The sequence below is a fragment of the Mastigoproctus giganteus genome, chromosome 1 (assembly GCF_048544385.1).
Source record: "Mastigoproctus giganteus isolate SK-2022 chromosome 1, ASM4854438v1, whole genome shotgun sequence".
Taxonomy (NCBI): Eukaryota; Metazoa; Arthropoda; class Arachnida; order Uropygi; family Thelyphonidae; genus Mastigoproctus; species Mastigoproctus giganteus.
In genome coordinates, this window is record NC_143575.1 from 39,858,547 (window position 1) to 39,885,981 (window position 27,435).

The following is a 27,435-nucleotide window of genomic DNA, read 5'->3' on the forward strand; positions in this document are numbered from 1 at the left end:
ACACATAAAATATAAAAAGCTTAGAGCAGAAGTCAGAAAACTAACCAGAAGAATCTTAACAAGATGACTGGGACAAATTTGTTAAATCCTTAGAATGTGATATCACTGGCCCACAGAGAACAGGTTTCAACATTTTTAAGGAATTACAACTAGGCACAAATGAACAAATAAAAAAAACTCCATCTCTCAAGCAGACTGGAAGCAACACTATTCCAAACTATGGTATAACCCTGGCACTAGAGAATTGGAAGGTGAATCTGTGATAACCGAAGATGAAGAAAATATAACAATGGAAGAACTAGAGTTAATATTACAAAAATCAAAAAAAAAATAACATCATATGGCATAAGCAACAGATACCCAAAGATTGGAAAACATTAATAGTAATCAATTTACACAAAAAAGGCTCCAGAAATAACCCTAATAACTGCAGAGGGATAACACTGCTGTCAACTGCTTCAAAGCTTACTGTAATGTACCTAAAGAATGAACTTAATAAATACAGTGAACAGTTCTTAGAAGAACAACAATGTGGTTTCAGAAAAGGGAGAAGCACAATAGATGCCATTTTCTCATTACAACAAATTTTGGAAAAAAGAAGAGAATTTAACTTACCAACATTCCTGCTGTTTATTGATTATGAAAAAGCATATGACAATGTAAACCAGGAAAAACTTTGGCAGATTCTACATGAAGAAAATGTCCCAACCCAACTCCGGAAAGTGATACAAAGCCTATATAAAAACTCAAAAGTCTGCATAAAATATTCTAACGGCCAACTATCAGACCCAATTAACACCAGCAAAGAAATCAAACAAGGATGTGAACTGTCTACATCAGTAAAATTATTAAAGAATGGAAACAAACAGTTAACAACAGAATACAGTTGAACAACAGGAATAAAATCCAAACTATATTATATGCTGTTGATCAAGTTATAACAGCTAATGAACTGAATACAATGGGCAAAAAGTAAGAGATGAAAATCTCCACCTCAAAACAAAATCAATGGGATTATGTGTAAAAAAACATACAAAGAGTCAAAATTGTTATTGATGACAAAATAATAGAAAAAATATCTGATTTCACCTATTTGGAAAATTTAATATCAAATGAAGGGAAAGACATCCACACTAAACTACAAAAATGTAATAAAATGAACGGAATGATGAAACACCACTTCAGAAAACAAATGACAACTGAAACAAAATTACAGCTGCACAACATCACTTCAAAATCAGCCCTCTTCTACTGTTGTGGGACTTGGGTCATAAATAAGAAAGATGCCCAAAAACTAGAAGCAGCACAAATGAGATTTTTAAGACCATTATTAGGCTTTACAAGACTAAATCATCAAAGAAATTAAGAGTAGATAGCATAGTTAATGACATAAAAAGGTATCAGAAAAAAATGGATCAGCCACATAGAAAGAATGCACCCAGACTGGATCCCAAAATTAGCCTTTGTAACTACAAACCTACAGGCAAGAGAGATGTAGGTTGACCCAGACAGTGATGGCAAGATCAAGATCACCTCCAAGAGCTACAAAGGAACTGGTCTTAAAAGACCTAAGCCAGACTAAGTTCATGATGATAATGATTGTATTAATTATGTGAACCAAAATATGATCTCATAATGCAAATATGTACTCTGTGGCAGCTTTGTCAGCATGATACATCACTGCCTGCCACTCATTTGGAGAGGTTTTGATTCTAGTCCCATCTGACTGGAAGATTTCTTTAGGCCTCTTCAGTCAGGGTTGTAGTTAGCCAATGTCAGGAAGTGGATGCTTGGTTTCCCCCATGAGTTGTTCTAGATTTTTCTGCTTGAACAACATGTCATTTGGTTTGTGAATGCACATGTCATACATATCCTGTATCACCCGGTATAGGAGAGTACGAAGTGGGAGATGATTACAAAAAAAAAAAAAAAACAGAATTGCTTTCCTGCCAACAGCTATGTGAATACTTATTTAAAACTTACTTTTTTTTGTTGCTAATTGGTTTTTTTTTTTTTTTTTTTTTTGATTGATCCACTCTACAAAAGCTGAAATTTATATCTTCATTTCCTTAACAATTTACTTCAGATGTGATTTGTCTTGGAGAAATTCCCAGAAGGTGTAATCACACAGGGTAGCCCACTAGTATTGACACAAAAATTGTAGATGTATGATAAGCATTTGGATACTATTCTGCAGAGAATTCTCAAATATTTATAAGATAAGCCAATTTGAGGGGGGGGGCAAAATGCCTTCCATGATTGTAACAGGACAGTATCAACAAAATACTCACATGATTATAGAAATATTCATGGGAATAACAGTAAAGCAAACTGTACACCCACCACATTTGCATGAGCAGTTTGCTTTATCTTTAGGAACTTAGCCAACTAGATCCTCCAGCACAACCTTAGTCAATGCTAGATTGACTGTGATTGGTTAGTGTGCACATATCGAGCCAATGTCAAATTTACATGACACCACAAAATATGGTAGAATGTTGTTAATGAACCCCAGGGACTCACATCTGGTGAGTATGGGCTTGGAACACCCAGGGTCCTGAGCAGGATATCATCATTCTTCTCTTTCTTGGTGATTCCCTTCTACTTCTGACTCTTGTTCTCTCTCTCTCTCTCTCTCTCTCTCTCTCTCTCTCTCTCTCTCTCTCTCTCTCTCTCTCTCTCTCTCTCTCAGGGTAATTCAGAATTTTTTTTTGGCTGGTGCAGCATAAGGCTCAAGCTTCCTTGCACCATATGGTTAATAATAATAATACAAACTCAGTTTATATAAAATTCTCACTTTTACAAAGCACATATCGTTCTCCTGCAAAAGGATAGACTTTTCTATATAAACATTTGTTAATTACAAAATGTAGTTAATATGTATTACAAAGTCAATTTTTACTCAGAGAGAAAAATTGTTATTTTGTATGATTAATACAAAGTGTGACACGGTTGTCCTGTTATTTCCCAACAACCAGCATGCATATTATCACCTTTTCTTAATTTTCCTAAAAGGTAGCAGTAACTTATTAGAATTTAATTTTATGTAAAAAAAGCTAGTTTGTGGTAGCTACTACATAAATACACTCTGAAAAACATCATTAAGGTAAGTTGCAGTTGTTACCCTGTGTTCAAAGTCCTTTGTTATAATCTATTTTTTGTGCATTTTTAAACTGGTGTCTTTAAAATTAATTTATAGTTTGTTTATATTAAACCCCATCTAACAGTACAAGAAGCTGATAGGATGGAACAAAGTAAAATTGTTCCATTCTGTCAATATTGTTTTATCTATAATATTGAAAAACAGAGAAAAATTTAAGTGTATGATACTGGAGTAGCAAGAAAAAAAAAAATAACAGGAAATGAATTTGTGATGCCAAACATGAAGAGCTTGAAAGAAAACTTTTTGAATGATACCAAAAAATGTGTGCATCTAATTTACCAATATCAGGACCAATTTTGAAAGAAAGATTAATTCTCTCACTCTCCAACATGGAATCAGCAACTTAAATGCAGCAGTGGCTGGCTCCCATTTGTACAGAACTGTTGTGTTTGTACAAATGTGAAAATCTGAGAGAAAGGATATTTTTTAATCTTTTGACAAGATTATCTTTTATATACAAGGTTATCTTTTGTAATTTTCTCCTGAACAAAACACTTGATACTTCAATTTTGCAATGGTGGAAAATTAAGTAAACAAAGAATCACTATTCTGTTATGTTGCAATGTATAAATAGCAGTATAAATCTAATCCCTCCCAGCTTGTGATTGTTAAATTTTTTATACCAAGTTGTTTTAAATTAGTTAAAACACTTCCCTGCAGTTATGGGGCCAGTTGAAGTGCTTGACCTATGGACAAAATGTTTCAATCTTGGTTATTGAAAATTGAGAGAAGAGTGGCTTCAGAAAAAAAACAGAACATTTTACTGAAACACTTAAGTTGACAAATTTATGGCAGTTTTTTTTTTTTTTTGTCTCCCAATACCACCAGTTTTTTGCAGCTATTGGATCACGGATTTATATATAACCTCAAAAGAGCATATGGAATCCTCTGATAAGATACTGATCTACAACATAGGAGGGAATAATTTGTAGCCACTGTGTCTTGAATTTTATCCACAATGCTTTTATTTCTTAAGACAGTATTGCATCAAGTGTAATGTTGCTATTGCATGAGACAATATTGCATCAAATGGCTTTGGAGAAAATATCATTAAAAAAAGATGGTCCAGCAAATGAGTGTGATAGCAATGTTGAGAAATGGAAGACTTTGAAGGAGCATATGAAGTTTGTTAAAGTGGATGATGAAGTTGCTCCCACAGCAATGCCAGTCAGTGGCATATCCAGGTATCATTGTAAGGGAGGGGGACATGACGACCAGGCTTTTCAGTTTGTTTTTTTTTTTTCTTAGAATGCCTCCTGCATTCTTTTTCTTTAATGTCAAAATTTTGGTTAAGGGGAGCTTCCCCCCCCCCCTGCCCATCCCTGAATATGCACCTGATGCCAGTGGCAGAAGAGCCGCTGAGCAAAAAGCAAAATGATGAAGTTTTTATCGTCAGCGATGGAAGTGAAAAACCACACACACTGTCTTCAAAAAAATATGCCTAAAATGTATTGAATATAATAGAGAATGTACTGGCCAGCAATAACATTGATAAAAAAAACAACTATTGCATTTGATATCTGTGCTATAGTTAAAATTACGTATAAGACAAAAGCTGTGCAAGTGAAATTTGAATCTTTCTTTATTAATTTAATTGGTATGTTTCCTTTGATATTAAGACTGTAATTCTTCTTTTACTAGTTTTTGATGCTAATTATATGTATATTATATTTTCTTTTCAGTTTTTAGTATTAGTATTGGCAAACAATGCAAGAAAGCAAGCTTATACAACATCAGCCAAAAAAAACTGCACTTACCGTTTTGCTTGTCCATCCCCTCTAATAGTTTGTCTATAGTTCTTCCCTTAATTTATTCAAATTTATTCAAGTGGATAGTTCATTGGTGGAAGTTTGGTCTTATAAATCAATTACCTGCTGGCTGATGGCAAACTTCCATACATCTATCTTGCAAGCATCCTTCCTCAATTCGAATTTATGTCCCCTCGTGTGCAGTCTAAGCAAGAAGGAATTCCATTTGAACATCAAACTTACTCAATCCATTCAAAGCCTTAAACTCCTCAATCAAATCTCCTTGCAGGTGCCTAGACTTCAGATGCTGCAAGTTGCAGAAATGAAGCCTTTCTTGGTAAGAGTGCCCTTTTTTTCTCTCACTAATCTCATTGCTCTTCTCTGTACCCATTCCAACAGATTTATGCCCTTCCTAAAATGAGGTTTCTAGACCTGTATACAGTACTCAAGATGTTGTCCAACCAATGCCTTATGCACTGGGATAATCACCTTTTCCCTGCTGGCAAAATTCCTATATATCATTGACAAAACCCAAAGAGCTGTCCTATCAGCCATGTTTGACCTCTCACTGAGCAATTACCTCCAAGTATTTTTCATTCTCCACTACACTGAGTGTTGTGACAGTAATTCCAGAATAATATACCACCTAATTGGGATGTTATTCTGCGATTACTGTAACTCATATGCAGTACCTTGCATTTGTCAATGTTAAACTTCAATTACCATTTCTCAGCCTATCTTCCTAATTTTTCTAGGTCTCATTGCAGGTATCATACCCCGATTACTGTTTTAACCACTCAGCAAACATTTGTATAATCAGCAAACTTAGACTGATGTTGATCCTTTTCTCTTGGTTTATGTTATAAATAAAAGAAAATCTAAACAAAATGTGTATTATTCTTATTATTTTTAAACAAGGCATAAGTTAAAGTTATATGTAGCAAAGAAAATAGTCAATTTTTGACACTTTTGGCAGATCTTGTTATTACAAATGTAAAAATTTAGTCCCCTTGAAGTTTGTTAATACAATTGTACCGTATTCTTGTAGCCACTGTCTTGTAAATTCCTGTAATCCCCATGCAGCCATCTAAGAGTGTAAACTGATTTTTTTTTTTTTTTTTTTATATCTTCAAGGAAAAGGATACAACTTTATTGAAGGAAAGTTTAATAATGCTCAAATGGGTAGTCCAAATTAGCCAAATTTCAGAATCTGAAATGGCATGCTATGTTTCATATCATCATGGATTCAAAACATATGCATTGTGCATTGTTCTGTAGGGATTTTCTGTTTACTTATACTTCTATTTTCTACTTGTTCACTAAACAGGTGCTTTTTCAGTGAAGCCTAATGAAATTAGCTTCCCAGTTTTTATAATTTTTGCTTAGCAACAGTAGTGCCTGATGCCAGATTTAGGTAGTCTGGGACCCTGGCACATTTTTAAAAGCCCTAAAAAAAGTCTTGGAAAACACTGGAACAACAGTAATGTGTTGGTTTAGTCTCCCTCCCCAGTGACATTGGAGCAAGTGTGCTTCTGTACCATAATAAATCCAGCATTGGCAGTGCTGTAGTAACAAGCTTGGTACTCAGGTAGATTTGAAAAATATTATTCCCTAAGTGCCATCTATGACTTGTTAGGATCCTATAGTATCAAACTTAGTAGATTTAATTTTTAGATTTCTGAGGAAAATTGCTTTTTTTTTTTTTTTTTTTAACTGTCTATAGTTAAGGCATAGTTCCTAACTAATGAATAATTAAATGAGGTAGCATATTATTTACAGACAGAGAAGCTCAAAAGAATTATATGAAAATTTAGTCTTTGATTTTTTTCTCTAAAGCCTCTTACTGACAGAATCCTAAACTTGTGTGACAAACACAGAGCATATCAAAATCTAAGTTGGGATGCCTCAAGGTAGAATTTTTATGGTCTTTGGTTGCACTTATAATTCAACCTTATACAAATTTGCACAGCAGCATTCTTAATTATGCAGACAGCCTTAAAATTCTTGCCAGTATTAAGTCTATATTCAACAATCAAAACATGGACACTTTTTTTTATATCTGCAACAATTTAGTTTTAACATGAATACTACAAAATCTTGTATGACTTTTCACTGATCAGGAACACTACTGGAAGTTGGACCCACAACTCAGTTGTCCACCAAGGACTGAATATAATGACCTTGGAATTGTGTGCAAATTCCATCACCGAACACTGAAGACAACATACAGTAAATAATTCTCTTCTTCTATAGCTTAGTCTCATTTATTTGCGATCAGCTTTTGAGTTCTATACCATTCTTTTCGGTCTTGGGTCAAGTCTCCTCTAACTCCAAACTCCTCCATGCAGGGGTTGGCCATTTTGCTCTTCCTGAGTGTGCAGTGCACCCCTTTCACCTGGGCTCCCCGAGTGCCAAGCGAGTGACTAAAGTGATTCTTCAGTGATTTGAAAGCGATTTTCTTAAAAGAGTGATTGATTGTAATTGAACGTTATTTTATAATTTCCAAAGTTATATAATTTTGCTCTTCTAAAGTACAGAAGTCAGCTTACTCAACAGAAAGGAAAGCCATCTTTCTTCTTGTATATAAGACTAATCTACTAACGCACTAACACTAACAACCTTATCGCTTGGTCACTGGTGGCACCACTCCTGCCTCCACGTGGCAGGGCTGGAAGCCTGGGAGAAGAAATCCACTCTCCCGGGACTAAAAGGAGCAACTATGGACAACACAAAACAGTCCTACTATGGATCTCTTGATCCAGATTCAAATAGACATGACGACCATGATAATTTGAATAAATCCCATGCTAAGAGACAAAAAAAAAGAAGGGACAGATTTTTCTGCTCCGCTCTTCTTAATATTGCATTCCTCCACAGACCAACCATTGAGTAAACTCTTCCCATTTTTGATTCAGAAATGTCTCGAAAATGTGGCTGGGCCTCCAAAAATGGTTCAGTGACTAAGATCTGGAGACCTATTAGTGTAGATGAGTGAACACAGACATGTTGAAAGACTTGAAAATATTTACCTTTGGTGGAATTCCCACAAAGGTTACCCCACATGCTACCTTGAACTCCTCTAAAGGGGTAATATCTGAATGGGATCTTCTAAATGTATCGGAGGATGAACTTGTCTGTGAATTAAGCAACCAAAATGTAGTCCAGGCAAAAAGAATTGTCATCAAAAAAGATGGAGAGCCTTTTCCGTACACGAACAGTCACATTGACATTTAAGTCACCAAATCTCCCCACAACTATAAAAGCGCTGGATATCTCAGATGCCGTGTTCGACCGTACATTCCCAACCCAGTCCGGTGCTTTAAGTGCCAAAAATTCGGTCATTCGCAAACTGTGTGCAGAGGTATAGTCACTTGTGCTTCTTGTGGTTCAAAAGAACACACACATATGGACTGTAATAATGAAACCCAAAACTGTCCTAACTGCCATGGAAATCATTCTGCCTTCTCTAAGGACTGTATCCAATGGAAAAGAGAGAAGAACATTCAGAAATATAAAATAGAGAACAAAGTGTCATATCGAGAGGCAAAGAAACACTTTGCAATCCCTACTAAATCATCTACGTACGCCTCAGTTACTCAACAGCTACGCTCAATATCAACTCAGACTGACTGCTCCGTCCCTCCAAATATCTCTATATCTGGTTGGGTGAAATCATTACTTACTTCATTAAAAGAACAATCTCCCTCCAAATATGCAACCCAAGAAGTAAATACACTGGTAACAATACCTCCAGATAAGAATCCCAATCAGCAACCGAAAGTACAAACTAAGAGCTCTGAAAGAACTGATACACACACATTCAGATCTGATACCATGGACACTGATGAAAAAGCCGATGAAGATGACACATTCCTTGAAATTCATCCAGAAGGTGACATTGACACAAGCAGACCAGTCTTCTCAAAGAAAGAAAAAGGAAAAATAGACAGGCATAAGCAAACTACCTCACAGAAGTTAGCAGACACTAGCTAAAACCAAACAATGGATACAGTTATTCAGTGGAATTGTCCGTGGGCTCCGTGCTAACTTTGACGACTTTTACGATCTCCTATCTGAATACAAGCCTGTTGCAGTATGCATTCAAGAAACAAATCTCACAAATGCAATATCTATGGCAATTAAGCATTACAATATGTATAGAAAAGATAGAAACTCATCTAATTTAGCTCATGGAGGAGTAGCACTCATAGTGAACTCTTTGGTGCCTCTAGACCTATCCCCCCCCGTAAACATTTTTAGAGGAAATTGCTGTCCGTGTCACCTTTTGAATCACAATAACATTAGTTTCATTGTATCTATCACCAAATCATACATACACCTTTGCTGATTTAGATAATTTAGTAATGCAAATACCGGCTCCCTTTTGTATTATGGGTGACTGGAATGGCCATCACCTGCTATGGGGTTCTCAACATCTTGACTCCAGAGGACAGATAATTGAAAAATTTTTAGATAAACATAACCTGACTATTTTAAACACTGGTGCTCACACATACGTGCATTTACCATCTGGCTCAACCTCTGCTATTGAGCTTTCAATATGCTCTCCAGTGATATTTCCTCTCATAGACTGGGCCGTTACTAATAACCCTCGCGGTAGCAATCACTTTCCTATCATCTGTACTTTCTGTATAAGTTCTACTCCTCGGAGTAACATTAGGACAACCTGGAAATTTGCTAAGGCTAACTGGACTAAATACCAAGAAATAGCTCACTTAGATACTGTCTTCATAGCAACCCACACAATTGATTCTGCCGTAAGCTACATTACAGATAAAATAATGAAAGCATTCGAGACTGCTATACCAAAATCATCATCCAAAATCCGGCTTCATCCAAAAATGTGGTGGAACGAAGCATGCAACAGTGCTAAAAAAGAAAGGAACAAATATTGGAATATTTTTTGAAAACATCCAACCACAGCTAACCTCCTACAGTTTAAGAGAGTCAGAGCTAAAGCTCGTCATATAAGACTAGAGAGTAAAAAATAAGCATGGGCGCATTATGCCTCCACCATAAACAGATCCACAGATACTTCTACAATATGGAAAAAAATCAAAAGAATTAATGATAAATACTCGCAGACAACTTCTCCTATTCTACTTGTAAAAGGGAAGGAAATCTCTGAACCTATAGAAATTGCCAATGCCTTAGGTACTTTGTTTGAAATACTTTCAGCTGTTGCCACATATGAACCAGCGTTTCAATTGTTAAAATCCCAGACAGAAAAATACAAACTAAATTTTAATACTGTCATCCTTCATTCTTATAATCTGCCACTGACCATGAATGAATTGCGTTAATGCACTTGCACGAGTGAAAAACAGTGCTCCAGGTCCCGACGGGATTTATTACACATGATCTGTCATTTAAGTGAGGAATCATTAACTGTCCTCTTACAACTGTATAACAGAATTTTCTTAGAGGAGTATTACCTTGCTAGCTGGTGCCATTCTTATGTGCTAGCTTTCCCGAGACCAGGGAAAGACCACACAGATCCCAAAAATTACTGTCCTATTTCTCTAACCAGTTGTCTGGGAAAAACATTGGAAAAAATAGTTAACGCCAGACTGACATGGTTTTTAGAGATTCAAAACATTCTAAGTCCAAGTCAGTGTGGTTTCCGGAGAAAAAGATGTACGCTTGATCTCATTATCAAGGCCGAAACAAATATCCAGAACGCGTTCCTGAGAAATGAACACCTAGTCATGGTATGTTTTGACATCGAAAAAGCCTTTGATACAACTTGGTGATATGGGATTCTTCAGGACTTGCATAAATTTGGACTTCAGGGTCATCTCCCAAAATTTATTAAGAACTTTCTAGGCAATAGATCCTTTCAGGTCCGATTCCACTCTTCATTATCTCAAGCATATGTACAAGAAGAGGGAGTTCCCCAAGGATCAGTGTTGAGTGCCACACTCTTTGCCATTAGGATTGATTCTATTACTAAGTGCATACCTAACACAGTTGATGCATACTTGTACACTGACGATCTTGCCATGCCATGTCATTCTCAAAACATGAGACTTATTGAAAGACAACTACAAGGCACCATTAACAAAATAGTCTCTTGGCCCAAAAATAATCAATATCGGCTTTCTAAACCAAAAACGACTGCTGTGCACTTCTGTCGCAAACGTTCTTTACATCTGGATCCAGACCTTCAGTTGGATTCTTATTGTATTACTTTCCAACCTAGTATTAGATTTCTTGGTTTAATACTTGATAAAAAATTAAACTTCGTAGAACGTATAAAACATATTCGTACAAGTTGTCTTAGAAAACTAAATCTTCTCAGAGTAATTTCTTCTATGTCATGGGGTGCAGATCGTTACGTGCTGTTACATCTATATCACTCACTGATCAGATCCCGGTTAGACTATGGGTCTCCTGCATATGACTCGGCCAGGTCAAGTGTATTGAAATGGCTCGATCCTGTACACCACAGTGCACTAAGAGTTGCACTGGGGTCTTTTTGCACATCACCAATCTTAAGCCTCTATACCGAAGCCTATGAACCACCGTTACACCTTAGGCGAGAAACTCTACTACTAAATTATGCAGCCAAAATCAGCAGTCTCCCACATCATCCCATGTGGCAATGCCTCTTCATGCCAAAATGGAGAGAAATCTATCAAACTAAACGGCATTACAACAAACCATCTGGCATTAGGCTTCAAGCTTTGATCACAAGCTGGGGCCTGAAGTTTTCTAACACTCTCCAGGATACGAGCATGGAAACCCAGCCATGGCAATTGCCTCCGGTACATATTGATAGATATTTTCAGCAATGGGGAAAGAATAACTTCTCCGATATTTACATTAGACAAATACATATGGCTCACTCCACCGAGTTTAGCAGCTTCATTCAACTATACACAAATGGATCCAAAACTGGTAATAAAGTTGGCACAGCTGTAGTACTACCAAATGCCACTATCTCCAGACAGCTCCCACTAGAATGCAGTACTTATACCTCAGAGTTATATGGTATTCTACTAGCCCTAGAGAATATAAAAGAAGCTTCGTACGCTAAATCCATCATATATATGGACTCGTTAAGTGCTGTTAATGCTCTACAGTGTAAATCCTTCCCTAGTCATCCTCTGATACAGAAAATTTTGGCAGAGTTATTAGCACTTCATGGATGTGGACAGCTCGTAATATTTTGCTGGATCCCTGGACACGTTGGAATCCTAGGAAACGAGCAGGCAGATTTAGCTGCTAAAATTGCTACAAATGTGATGCCATCTAATTTCAGGGCCCCTTATAGTGATCATAAGTCCTTTATCAAACAGACATATAAAGAAGTGTCGACATGCTTGTAGAAAGATCAGACAAATAATAAACTTTTTGAAATCAAGAGAGAACCTAAACAGTGGCAATCCAGCCTGAGACAAAACAGAAAGGAAGAAACTATTCTAGCCAGATTACGCATTGGTCATACTTTCCTCGCTCATTGCTTTCTACTAACAAACAGTGACCTCCCACAATGCAGTAATTGTTTATGCCCACTAACAGTAAAGCATATCATCATAGAATGCCCGCAATATCAAAAAGAACGGAAAACAGCTTTTTCCTCTAATTTTCATAATTACAATCATTTAACACTACAGTGTGTCCTAGGAGATCAAGAGAACATGGATGACATTTTTCTTTTTCTAAAATTTATTAATAAATATCACCTTATCTGAACCCTATCTCCTGTAAGAAAAACGAAGAAAATATCAGACAGTAATTAGTGCATTATAGCCTAAGTTGCTGATGCACCAATAAATCTAACAAACAACAATAACAACCCGAGCTACAACGTTCAAGGGGTGCTTGAAAACCTGAAACTTTTCTTCATATGTGAAGAAAATTTTAAAGGGGGCACCAGATTTCAATTGGCATATGGATTTCAATCTACAGTGTAAAAAAGAAAATTTTAAAGGGGGGCACCAGATTTCAATTGGCACCTGGACACCACATACCCTAGGAACGCCCTTGCCTCCATGTAATTGAGTAAATAATTAAACTAAAGGCTGATGGCATTCTTGCTGTTTCTCAGACAATGCACACATAAGGACACAAAAATTTAATAAAGAAAGGATAGTTGTAGGATAGATGTGCAAAAATTTGCTTTCAGCCCAGAGAGTAATTGACTGTAAGAACAAACTTCTATCTGGTGTTGTGGAAGTGGGTAGTTTGAATGAATTTAAGGAAGGATTAGACAAATTATTTGGGGGGGGGGGTACTTCTTTGCATTATTTGTCACTGCTAATACTAATATTAGATTCTTTGTCTGGCATGCATGGGGATTAAGGCTTTCTGGTTATCAAAATTGTCTTTTATATCTTAAGTGACCCATCAAACTAGGAGAAAAAACAATGGATAACAGTAGTAGAAGTGAAATTTTCGATCTGTACCAGTGTAAGTCATATTGTAATCAACAAAAAAAAAAAAAAAAAAAAAAAAAATAGGATAATCAAAAAATGAAATTTAATCTTGTTTTATTAAAAACTGCAATTATAACTTAGTACTGCACATATAAGTTCAGAACTTTTTATATAGCAGCACCGCCAATTAATAATTATGTTAGTTTTACATTACTCTCTTACATTAAGTTCCCTTAATTTGACACATGGCATTAATCAATCATGCATTATACTAAACACAGCTTTATATTATCATAATATTTACTTGATGTTTAATTAATTTTATGCCAAAACGATTGCCAACAATGAGTTACTTTTTTTTTTTTTTTGTGTGAACTGAGAAGAAAACTATTTTAATGGGTGACCCTTATTCTAGAATATAAATATGCTGGTTATTTAATAGCAAAGAATTGACTGACTATCAAAACTTCAGCTGTATGCTAATTAATATAAAGTATACATACATAGGATCTGGCTTGAATGAGGCAGAGAAGTGTAAATTAGCCTGTAATATGGAGAAACATACTGCTGTATACTGTTTCTCAGTTTATGGTCCTTACTGAAATTATGAGTTACACTACATCCTAATTAAAACTGCTAGATAGGACATTCCTTACTTCATGGAAATCATTCATCAACTTGAAATTGATTCAGACACCTTCTGTATTGAGAAGAGTTACAGAAAAACAGTGTATCAGCAATTGTTATTTTACAGTGTATCAGTGATCATAGACCATTTTGAAGGGAAAACCGTGCTCTATCCATCTGAGATCAACTAACTACAGCCCCAATTGAAGAGAAATTTAAGAATTCTTGACATCTTCAATGGGATTTGAACTCATGCCTTCCAAATGAGTGATTAGTGGCTAAATTTCTATACAATCTTGGAGTACTGGGAAAACATTACAGCAAGCTTTGAATCATTCTATTATGCTCTTTCCCTGCTGCAGATTATTAATATACTTTTTAATCATCATAGATTTAATGGAATTGCCACCTATGACTTCATTATGTTATGAAAATAAAATTCTCCATTATTTGTAGAAGATAGTGACTTCTCAGTACAGGTAACCCTCATATAACACTGTAGTTTGGTTCCTACAAAATATTGTGTAATGCAAAACTGTGTTATAAAGGACTAAGAACCAGTACAAAACGGGGGGTTATGTTCCAGAAGCTAACAGAAATATACCATTTTTTTTTTTATAACTATTGGAAACTTAATTTTTATAGCAGTAATAACTTAATATTTTAACTATATTTTTAATAATAGTAGTAACTTAAATAGCAATAACTAAACAAACGTCTTACCTTACAAACTTTGATACTTATATGTCAGATAATGTATGTTCATTTAATTTTCTCCCTCTTCATTGCTGCTAAGCACAATCTCTTCTGCAGCATCTAGATTCATGTACCTTCTGCTCTCTTTAAAAGTCACAAACTGCATGCTTTGAAGTCACGATTTTTTATGGTCTCAAACAAGCACAAGTTCAATAGCACAGAACCTAACCCAGGGATCTCCCAACAAAATACAGTGGACTACCACTTTAAAGAATAAAGCACAAATTTAACTTTATTACATTACCAATTAACAAAATTAAATAATACGTGAAAATCGGAAGAATATTTTCCAGTTAGCAAAATAAAAATAAATTTACGCTCATGTACATAGCTTATTTAATACATACTGTAATATGTACATACTAACTATGGTAATTGATATTTCTGTTCACTTATTTTTTTTTTTTTGGTTGTAAAATTTAAAACAGTAAAATTGATAAGCAATTAATAACAAAAAACACGATACGCACAAGTGAGATATGGAGTAATGAGTTTCTGAAAATTTATTTATGTTTTTTTATAATGATTGAATATTTCATGGAGGGGGAGAAACACATTTCACCATAATAACATGAAAACTCACAGAATTCCTATCAGCAAATGCAAGAAGATCGAGTTTACTACCCATTTATAATTGATTATGCTAACAGAAAAGACCAATAAACCGGAAACTGCAAATTGTTTTTATTGTTTTATGGTCGTGACCTCCAGAAATGTGCTTTAGAAAAATATCACGAAGGCGATAATGCCTAGTGAGTCAACAGCAGGGATTCACAAAAAGGAATGGAAATGTTGAAATTACATCTAATATAATAGTAGGGTTTACAAAAGCTCAAAAATGTTATGCAAAATTTCCTGCAATTCTCAAACCGCATTAGAGTGAAACTGTGTTATATAAGTACCATGTTGTGCAAGGATTGCTGCAATTTATTAATTGTGTTAGAGTGAAACCGTGTTGTAGAAGTATTGTGTTATATGAGGGTTGCCTGTACAAATTAATTATTTTGATTTATAATGCAGATTTTATTTATATATATATATATATATATTTTTTTTTTTTTCTTTTTTGCTTTTCTAGTCGCTGATTGAAAGGAGGAAAGATGGTTTCTTAAAGTCTCTTGCATAGGCCATAAGTCGTAATTTCCTGTTAAAAAACCAGTCTTTACAACTAATGTGTCCTTTGTTCATGTACACAGCATCACCATCTGCAATTTGAATTTGGTGAAAAAGTAGTCACCATGTCGTCCATTTACCACTGTCATGAGTCTGAGCTTTCATAATTGTCATAGTAAATACAACAATTTATGAAAAAATTAAAATCATGATGTGAAGAGTGAGCAAACGTTGTGAGCTACACAATCGTTTTCAATACAGATGCAATTGATCACTTGATTTTTACACTAGAAAACACTTTCAGTATTTAAAATTTCAAAGATCATGTTTATATACAAATATGTGATGAGATAGTTTTATGTAATGTTTTCTTTTGTGCTTCCTCTATTACAGTGTTTAAAATGTGCTGTAGATCAATGTTACCCAGTCCAAGGGTTGTAGTTAGTAGGCTGGGCCACAGAAAGCCTTCCATTGAGGTTGCAAGCTCAAAGAACCAAATACATATTCTTTGTAGGCTACGCAGTGTAAACTCTTTATTTAGTAAAAACTTCCATCAAATGATATCTGTGATTAAAAAAAAATAATAAAGAATCTTCTTGTTATTGCTTTTACTGTTTTTTGCTTCACCATTAGATTTTTCATCACCTCAAAATCCATCACACCTATAAAGCAGCATCGTTTGTTTCCATGAGCCACTTCTGTATATCAAAGATGGATTGAAAGAACATAAATTAATAGTTTGTTTTTACCAAGGAAAATAGCTGTGCAGGGTTGTTTACAGATAATGTGGCGCCTCCGTAGCCAGGTGGGAAGGAGCAGCAGTGCGTAGCACACGCTTCTTGATTAGACCGGGGTTCGAACCCATCACCACCAAATACGGAGGATGCGGAAAGGTCAGGGAATGACCACCGCATATCCCAGAGCAATATGGCCTTAGTTGCTAGTGCTCCTAAAAACCAAATAACAAACATAATAGATAATGTTAGGCAAGGGTCAATGAATTTTAATCCATAGATTTTATTCACTCGCCATTCGCTCTTTAAGTTGATAGTAATTGCAATAGCAAGTTTGGTCCAGAAATAGGTAGACAGAGTGAGTGAGTGAGTGAGAGAGAGAGAGAGAGAGAGAGAGAGAGAGAGAGAGAGAGAGAGAGAGAGAGAGAGAGAGAGAGGAAAGTATAAAGTATGTAAAAGAAATAAAATGTAAATTTTTAATGTATTACTCAATTGTATTTTAACCAATCAATTACATCAATACTTGCAAGTCTAGCCTCAGAAATGGAAATTTGTGAATACCAAGGAATTGCACGTATTGCTAAACCAGCAGTTTCTGACCTTTCTGAGAATGTGAGCCATTTTAACAATTCAATAAGACCTTGAAAACCAAGTTATAACTTGAGAACAACTGGGGAAGCAAGTCTTCCACTGAGAAACAATTATGAAAGTGTGACATCAAATTCGTGAAATGAAAGCTATTTTCATATTACACCAAATAAAACAAATGCATGTCACTCTTCTTAAATTGTGTTCAGTATTTAAATAACATTGCAATTTATTTAGTTTCAGGGAGTCATTAGAAAGAAATTCCATGCACGTGATCCATTTGGTCTTTCTGCTCCTGCTATATAATTAACAAATAAATCCATACTTAATAATGAAAATAGCAATAAGAGCTTAATTGACGGTACTCATCTCAATTGATCTGCTTAGTTACATGGTATTGAAGTGGAAATGAAGTTTAAAATAAGTTAAAATAAAGAAATACGGAATTGTTAAAACCTGTAATTAAAATTTGCTCAAGGAAGAAGCACTACCTCGTCCTGGTTGTCATTTATAAAATATTAATATGAGAACAAGTTTGGCAATGATAGGAGAAAAGGAATTGTGTATTTAAAGAATTCCTAGAATTCCTGTTTCCATAATGCATTTCGAGACATGTGGGAACCTTACATGCGTAAGGTTCCCACACGTTAGTGTTATGGCGACACCATTCTATGACAAGTGCCTTGTGTTGAAAGATTTTGTAACTAGATCCTAATTTAATAATTGCAATGGCTGAATCGATTAGGGAATTGTGGTTGTGAGAGTGTATGTGTTGTGTAAGTTCGATTCAGCCATTGCAATTATTAAATTAGGATCTAGTTACAAAATCTTTCAACACAAAGCGTTTGTCATAGAATGGTGTCACCATAACACTAAATTTAACATTCTAAACACAAAACTGCCAACCAACCTTTCACCAGCCTGGAACCTTATGCACACATGGTTCCCACATGTCTCGAAATGCATTATGGGAACATAGGAATTCTTTAAATACAAATACACAATTCCTTTTCTCCTATCATTGCCAACCGAAGATGTTTTACACAAAAGTCGCTCGTTGTGACTATTGGCTTCACCTTGTTCTCATATTAATATTTTATAAATGACAACCAGGGACGAGGTAGTGCACCTCTTCCTTGAGCAAATTTTAAATACAGGTTTTAACAATTCCGTATTTATTTATTTTAACTTATTTTAAACTTCATTTCCACTTCAATACCATGTAACTAAGCAGATCAATTGGGGTGAGTACATCAATTAAGCTCTTATCAATTTTCATTATTAAGTCGATTACATAATGGTACATTAAGAAGCTCTATAAATCATCTAAGTGTTAAATCCATACTTAATGTATTTGTCAACAAACTTTCATTTTGCTTAATTTTTCAAATAAAGGATGAAATAAAATTTACAGAATACTGTTGTACTAATAACAGAAACACATGTATGAAGAAAATTGTGCAACTGTACTAAATAGAACAAAGCTACCCAGGGTGATTAAACTGTTCTGAGAACAGGGTATATAAAATATATTAATAAATTATAGAATAGATTATTTTTATAGCTCAATGTCTTAAAATAACTGAAAAATATTGTATGTAGTGTCTGATGCAGTTTCTAAAATTTATTTTTGCTCTCAGTAGGTGGGAGAAGAATGAATATCCAAAAAATCAAGTGTCTTTCAGTAATCAAATTTTTTGACCAAAGAGGCAGAAATGCTAAAGAAATCCATGAAAGAGTGACTACAGTGTTTGGGAAAGTATTAACCGATTACTACTGTTGCAAGATTCTCAGCAGGGTTCAAAAGAGGACGATATTCAGTTGAGGGTGATACAAGGGCTGGTTGGCCATCTGAAGCAATCAATACTGAAACAGTTGCCATTTTTGAAGAAAAAATTCTAGAAAACAGAAGAATTAGTGTCTGAACTTAAAAAAAAAAAAAAAATTACCATTTCCCATAGAAGCATATTAACAGTAACACATGAGCATTTGGTGATGTTCAAAGTTTGTGCATGGCAGTTTACCAGAAACCTTCCCACCCACAACAAACATCAAAGGGATGGAGTTGTCAAAAGAGAATTTAAAATTAATTCTTGGTAATGCAGAGATTTTTATACTGTTTGGTGACTGAAGATGAAACTTAGCTGTATTTTTATAATCCTGAATCCAAATTAGAAAGCATGCAGAGGAAGCACAAGGGATCTCCAGCCACAAAAGAGTTTCGAATAAGGCAATGGTTAGGCCAATGTAAACTTATTGTAAACCTTATTCTAACCATTGCCTTATTCTTTGTTCTAAATGAGGATTCTAGACTGCATATAGGTCTGAAAGCCTCGTTTTATGAAGGATGTGGATATGTTTGAACAGGTGCAGAGAAGGGTGGTGAAATTAGTGAGGGGGAACAAAAGGGCACTGTTAGCAGTAAAGGCTTTAGTTCTGTAAATTGAAGTGTCTCGAGATTAGGCATCTGTGAGGTGATTCATTGAGGTGTTTAAGGCTCTGAATAGATTGAGCAAGCTCAATGCTGATGACATCCTCCCCTTGCTCAGATGGGGGCATGAATTGAAGTTGGGAAAGGATGGTTGCAGGATCGCTGTGTGAAATTGTCTTCAGCCTGCAAGTAGTCGATTGTCAAAATAAACTTCCATCTGGCATTGTAGAGGTGAATAGTTTGAATAAATTCAAGGAAGAACTAGATAAACTATTAGAAAGAATGGACAGGTGAGGTGGGAAGTTTTTTTTTTTGACTGGTGCTGTATAAGCTTCCTTTCTTGCATCATTTGCAACTACTTCTACTAATACAACCATCAGCTGGAAAAATTTTGACTTCAGTTTTCTGGGATACAAAAGAATTGTTGTTAATTGATTACCTTGCACCACCTAAAACCACAATAAGAGCAAAATACTATGCAGGCCTTATGACAAAATTAAATGCTACAGTTTGGGAAAGTTGATGAGAAAATTTCGATTATTGAGTTTTGCTTCTCCATGACAATGCACCTATGCATAAAGACTAGATGTACAGACTAAAATTCATTAACGTGGGTTTGAACAATTAAATTTCCCTGTGCCTCCCAGATCTTGCCCTAAGTGACTATTATTCATTCAGAGACTTCAAGTCTCATCTTTGTGGAACTCATTTTAAAAATGATGAAGAGCTAAAGCAACTGTGGAAGCGTGATTTGGTGCCAGACTTAGAATGTGTTTGAAAGATTAAATTTTTTGCAGATTAAATGCAATAAGTGTATTGAATTTCGTGGTTAAATAAAAAGGTGTTATTTTCATTGACGGCATGGAAAGCTAATTCCGATGCACCTGCCCATGCTAAATGTTGTTTCACCCTTACATTCATCATACACCATGTCAAAAATCACACCTTTTTATTTGATAAGTCCAAAATACTTAGTATACAGCAGAACTACACTAAATTATTAATGGCTGAAAGTCTGGAAATCAAATTACATGACAATTCCATTAATGTACATCGCCCATTTCTCATATCGGATTTGTGGTCATTTGTGCACATGCACCAAGATAATCTGAATTTTTTTAGAAATTCTCACTAACTTACTTCATGTTACTTCTATCCTGTGACCAACACAGACCGTCAAAGCCCCAGTCTGCTTTAGGAAGGAAGTTCTTCAAAATTGGTTTAAATTATTTAAACTAATTTAATAATTTTAAATTTTATACACTGCAATCATTTTAATGATTTTATTATTAGACATAATGTCTTCTGGCACTCAGAGTTGTGCATTGGTGGTTGGGGTGGGGGACCTTAACTGTCGATCGCAGATATGCCGGACCATTCATATGTCTTTGAGGGAAGAAAGCCATTAAGAAATAGTTTTATGTCCGATTGAATTCAGGAGTGTGTCGTGTTGAATTATTCTACAAAAAAAAGCATTGAGGTAAATTCCTCTTTATTTTTATGTATTAATGTAAAAAGGTAGAACTCATTTAGCATCATAGCTCTGTTTTTTATTTATCTTAATTGAAAAAAAAAAACAAAAAAAAACAATATTTTGTGCCTATGTTTTTTACTGTGTTCTCGGAACTTTTTGACCACTCCTTGTATGTTTCTAGAAAGTTGAAAAGTCCTTTTAGAGCAAAGTTATATACACAAGGTCCTGTCAAGGTATTTACTACTTTGATTCAAACAAGAAAATGCTATCCCCACCAAGTGAAAAGGTCCCAGTAATACTATATTCATTTTGCTGCTGCCCCAGTAATGAAAGATTTCATCCATGCTACTCATATTGTTACCCTCGAGTGCTAGCACCTGAATCCAGCCACTTCCATCTTAACACCATCCTGTATACACAAATGTACAAACACTGTAAAACACTCTTGTTAAGTTAGCAGTTACATCAACTAAATCACAATGCAACTGCATCTTTGGCAGATGCATTTTACGTTATGTGCAGTACTCAATATTTTTGGGGAAAAAAAAGCAAGAAATTGTTTAAAATAGTGTTTATTATAATTATATTCATTATTGTATTGAATAATAAGAATGATGTCTTTTGTAATAGTAATCTTATTAGCTGCAAAAGTTATAAATTTTGTTAAACTAAAATTAAAAGACACTTCACATGTATGCAAATTTGTATAGTTTAATAACACTAAATGTAGTTGGAAGTTAAGTAAAGTCTTGTAACAGGTATAAATAATACTCTATGTCAGCTTGCTGTTTTGATGATATTTTTGAGCTCATTCTTCTGTTATCAAGTTTAAAAGGAATAAATAAAAATAAGCTAAAATAAATAAAGGTGATAAGACAAGAGTCTTTGTGTCTATACTGATGTCTGAAACAGAGTATAATTATCAAAGAAGGATTATACTAGAGAGAGAAGGAAAAGAAGAAACTGATTGTTAAAAAAAATAATAAAATAGGTAACATTAAAAATTAAGTGAGAGCAGACAGACTAGATTCTGATAATAGATGGCCTAAGAATTAAAGATGATTAAAATGTGAAGTGACGATGATCCAGTATTCCCTTCCTTTATTGGATCTCAATTTAACAGACTTCAGAAATAATGGCTAACATCTACTGAACCAGGGCTTTTTCCATACAAGACCTAGTAATGACATAACTGTCTCAGTCTGATAGTATTTCCCAACAGCAAAAATACTTTCATTGCTAGGAAGCTAGAAATTTCCTCACCATCATCTTCCACCAGCCTGCCGACCACGTCAGATATCAAGAGAGTATCATTTGAACCTCCAGCAAGGATCACACTTGCCAGTGTATGAAATGGCAAAATAACTCATCTGAAATGGCTCATCTTACCAACTGGTAAGTGCAGTAAAATACAATATTACAATATTTAAATGCTTTTAATACAAAATACTATGCTTTTTCATAATATTCTAGCAACGTTGGTGACTATGTGTTTATTTAAATTTAAATTTTTTTACTGTATCTCCATATTTCAAATGCAGGTAACAAGCAATTGGTAGTTAAACTAGTTTATGTTGGATGTGGAAGGTAGTCTTACATTTGAGTAAGACTGTGTGTACCTTCATTACTGATTAACAATAGAATATTTATGTTATTTAACAAATTATTATAATCCATATGGTGCAAGGAAGCCTGAGGTTTATGCTGCACCAACCAAAAAAAAAAAAAAAATGAGAGAGAGAGAGAGAGAAGTAGAAAGGAATCACCAAGAACGAGAAGAGAGCTCTCTTGCAGTCAGAGATGATATGTCACTGACCAAATATCATTGGAATAATGCAGATGAATAATTCACATAACATTGCATAAGCAGTTCTTGGGAAAGGGGAATAATGGAGAATTTTCCTGCCATGGACTCCAGACAGTACTACTTTTTACACTATATATTTTACACATTTTACTAGACTGTTCAGTGAATAGATATTGGCTTTTGTAGCATAGTCTCTCACCCTTCATTTTCCAAAGAAAAATTTCTAATGTCCATATACACCGAGTTGGCTTTGCATTATGTAGTTTGCACATGTGACAATCAGTTTTTGAGTGATGCAAGGAAGAATGGGTCAGAATTTAGATCTTTCCAATTCTGAACACAATGATTTTTGGGGCAAAACATGCAGGTGCCAGTACCTCGACATGTTTAAGTGCTTCTGTTATGTGGTGTCATGAGTTTACTGGAATTGGCCTACCAGCCAAAGGTCATATGTGGTCGATGCCTGTGGTGAGTATCATGTCTCATCTCAACACAACAGTGATACAGCACAGCCCAACTAATCACCCAGTACAATATAGGAATGGCAAGACTGTAACATCCACACACGGACTATGTCGGATATTAGCTTGTACAGGCTATTACAGTGAATGTCCATCATGGTTACCCATGCCCACAGGACACCATGCAACAACTTGTGGCATCCATTCCACGACATACAGACTATTATGGGGGGCAAAAGGTGGCCTCATGAGGTATTAGGTAGATGTTGCAAATTTAGCATCCATTCCACGACATACAGACTATTATGGGGGGCAAAAGGTGGCCTCATGAGGTATTAGGTAGATGTTGCAAATGCAAAGCCAACTCAGTGTTAGTGTTTTATGTTAAGTATAATTCATTGTTAACAGGTAAACCATTGATCAGAAAAATCAGTACTGGGTATAAATTATAAAATATCAATAAGAATTGTGGATTCATTGATACTTACGTTGGTCGTAGTCACATGAAGAAAAAAAAAAAAATGAATGTGCTATAAACAATTTAGTTTATCTTTGTTCTCTGAGTAAAATATACAGACAAATGTATGCTTCTGATATGTAAAAATCTATGGGAGCAGCATATCATAATTACTTTCAAACTAAAACTACAACATGTATGTGTTCTAAAAATATTTATGAAATTCCTTGTTCAGAGAGCAGCAAGTAGCACTTTAGACTGTATGTGAATAACCATACTGTGGATGCATCCATAGTATGTTTATTCACATATAGTCTGAAGTTTCTTATTGAAATTTTCATCTGTTCAATCTCCAAACTACCAGGTTCAATCAAAGAAAAAAAAAAGAAATCTGCATTTACAGTCCTTACAGCTTCAAAATTGTACCTGTTTAATATATGCACAGCATTTGTAGGGAATAAGTTTGGCATTTTGATTTCAATAAGAATGGCTAGCATGGGCAAAGGCAATACTACATATCATCAGATATGCACTGAACTTGCAGAAAAATTACTGACTGTAGCTACAGGAAAACAATCTGTTGTGTCAGATGAGTGAAAGCAGTATGAGGAATGCACAACATACCAGCCCCAAGGTTCAGAAGTAAAAAAAAAAAACAAAAAAACTATATTTAGTGACATTATCTAAGAAAGTATTGTGTAAAAATTTAATTATTGAATTATTGAAACCCTGACATTTTAAGTGAGCAAGTGCCATCATGTGGACTTGAAGAAAACGAAAGTATAGGAAGGTTTTTTTTAAGTTTCTACCAATGATTGATGTAATTGGGCACTGAGTGGCATCCTTAATTACTGAATAAAACATTAGCACTAATTGTGAGTACCTCATTGAGTAATGTTATGACAGAGTCGCAGCCATGAGCAGTAATGCAACATAAGGAAAGCATGTATTCACACTGTGTGGTGCATATTCATTGAATCTCGCACTTGGCAGTTTTTGTTCTGTGACAATTATTCACAACTGTACAACCATTATTTAGTCTATGGGGCCTTTCTTTTGATTCTCTGAAAAATATAAGTGGGCATTGAAAGATGCAATTAAGGAATTGTTCCCTATTTTGAGAAAAATGATTATTTTGGTGATGTTCAAAACTTACAATGACTGTAAGTATGAGGCTGAGTTGCATTTTGTGGAAATTTACTCTGCTGTGGTTCAGTTCCTGCAGAAATGTTAAAAGTCCACAATTTGGAAATTATTGCAGGAAACCCACCAGCCGATTAATGCTCATGCTCAAAATCAATTTGTTGTTGTGTCTTTGTACTGGTGTTATTCAAGAGTATTCAGAATCCCATTTATGATCTTGAAACAGCTTTAGACCAATTGTAACCACCCTTCATTGGCGCATTATAGTCAAAGCTGCTAATGCGCCATATAAAATCTAAATCAATTCAATTCCACCCTTCATTAGGTCAAGAAAAATGACAAAAAATCCAGCCAAGTACTGTACATAATGTAGCATCTTTTTATGATGGTAAATGCTGATGGAGCTATGTGAGTATACTGAGGGTTGAAAAAAATGGCATAGAGAGATAGTATCTAAGATACATTAGAAGATTATTTCAAGAAAAATGAATCGCTCTTCAGGAGCAGATTAAGGTCGGTTGAAGCCCCGGGCGCAGATGAAAATATGGGCCCCTTAAAAAAAAGAGAGAGACAGGGAAAATAAAAATACATGTTAACCATTTTTTTTAAATAAATAAAAAATATTATGTACTATTAATGCTTTACTTCCAATAAAATTTGAATATAATATAATTAATAATAGCATAATAATAATCACAAAGTTTTGAACTAATAGTTGAACATATTAGTTCAACTATTAGTTGAACTAATATGTTCAACTAATTTGTTGGGGTTTTGCGTGGGCCCTTCAGAAGTCGGGGCCCAGGGCATGCAGCTGGTGCACCCGCTGTTAAATCTGCCTCTGTTGCTCTTTCTTAGCCTACATGGAGGACTGATTTCAGTCAAACAAATCATTTCCTCTTGAGGAATTCATACCAAGAAAATGTGTGAATTCAAATAGAGTAGATTTGAAAATGTGCATTGATTTTTACATCAGTATATTTGCCTGAACTCGTGGCATATCAGTACAAACTTGGCCCTAGTGCAATGTAAGTTTTTTTTTGTGTAATTTTCTCATTTTTCCAGTCCAGCTTTCAAGTAAAAATAAATGACCAATAGTGCCAACTCTAGTAAGTAAAAGAATTATGTCTGGCCCTACTGTGGTTTATCCCCACATTCCTAATGAAAGCACAGAGTGTGTAAGTTTTTTTTAGCTTGAACATAAAACGTATGAGAGCTTTGTGTTTTATTTTATGTTTGAAACCGTAATGTTGAAGTTTATAATTGTACCTGATGTTCTTGTTCCTGTTATGATATTATACCAAATACCTTGTTATTTTTATTTTATTTATTTATTTATTTTAAAAAAAGGACCTTTTGAATATAATCTTGGTTTTTTTTTTTTTTTTGGTAGTTGTTGGCGCACCGGCTTCTGTGGCCATAATGCACCTCCCAAGGTTTTTGCAATACTTTGATCCAAGCCCGAGGCGGGATTCGAACCCGCGACCTTTAGGTTGCTAGGCAGGTACTTTACCCACCCGGCTAGCCCAGTCGGCTGAATATAATCACCAACTTAGTGCAGTTATTGTCACCAACTTTGGCCTACAAACCCTAGAGTCAGCACCAGCGTTTGTAGGACAACCCCTAGAGTCCTCATTACCAGCTAGTGAAAGCCATATTAAAAGCAAAAAATATAAATTTAGTGGTTAGTGTTAAAATGGGAAGTTTGGTTAGTATTTGTTCTGTGCTCTTGTGCCAAACTTATTGAGGCTAGTTTGGTAAAGTATTTATATTCATTGTGAAAAAAAAAGTTTTTTGCTTTACAGGGTCTACTTAAGCAAACTCATTTGAAGAATCCCCTTCTTCCCATGGTAAGGGCAAGGCATTTGTTTGTTCATGGAGTTTCTTCCCTGAACTGGCAAAAGTCAGCTTATGAGGAGTTTTCATAGATTCATTTATAGTTCTGTGCTCTTACAACTTGCACATTGGGCTATTCTTTTTGGGTTTGACTTTCTGAGTCTTATTCTTTATTATTATTATTATTAATAGCCATATGGTGCAAGGAAGCCTGAGGCTTATGCTGCACCAGGAAAAAAAAAAAATTCCCGAGTTACCCTGAGAGAGAGAGAGAGAGAGAGAGAGAGAGAGAGAGAGTCAAAAGTAGAAGGGAATCACCAAGAAAGAAAATGATGATATCCAGCTCAGGACCCTGGGTGTGCCAAGACCATACTCACCAGATGTGAACCCCCGGGATGAGAAAATTATATACTTTTGCACCTGGTGGTTTGAGGAATTTTGCAAGTTAAGATCAGTGCATATAGCAAGAAAAATGTTTCAAAGAAGTCAAAGATTAGAGCTTATTGAAATTGTTCAAGAGAATAAGAGGCATTGCATAGACTTTTAAGAACCATGTAATAAATTAAAGTATGAAAAATTTGTGGAAAGAGTTTGTGCAGCAATAGGGAGACTCTGATCCCTGGGATGCAGTTTTTTATGGTGGTAACAGATAAAGTCAGGTTCATGACACCCATTTGGTTCTGGAGCCATGGAGA

The 27,435-nt window shown here is 35.1% G+C and overlaps 1 protein-coding gene across 3 annotated transcripts in view; it reads left to right on the forward strand.

Moving 5' to 3' along the window:
* Window positions 1–16,411, forward strand: part of LOC150090726 (tripartite motif-containing protein 2-like) — a 158,611-nt gene extending 142,200 nt beyond the window's left edge. For all 3 annotated transcript variants that reach the window (XM_090372350.1, XM_090372356.1, XM_090372361.1), the window contains one exon: window positions 15,775–16,411. The gene's annotated coding sequence lies outside the window, so the exon portion shown is untranslated. The remainder of the gene's footprint in view (window positions 1–15,774) is intronic.
* The last annotated feature ends 11,024 nt before the right edge of the window (window positions 16,412–27,435 follow it).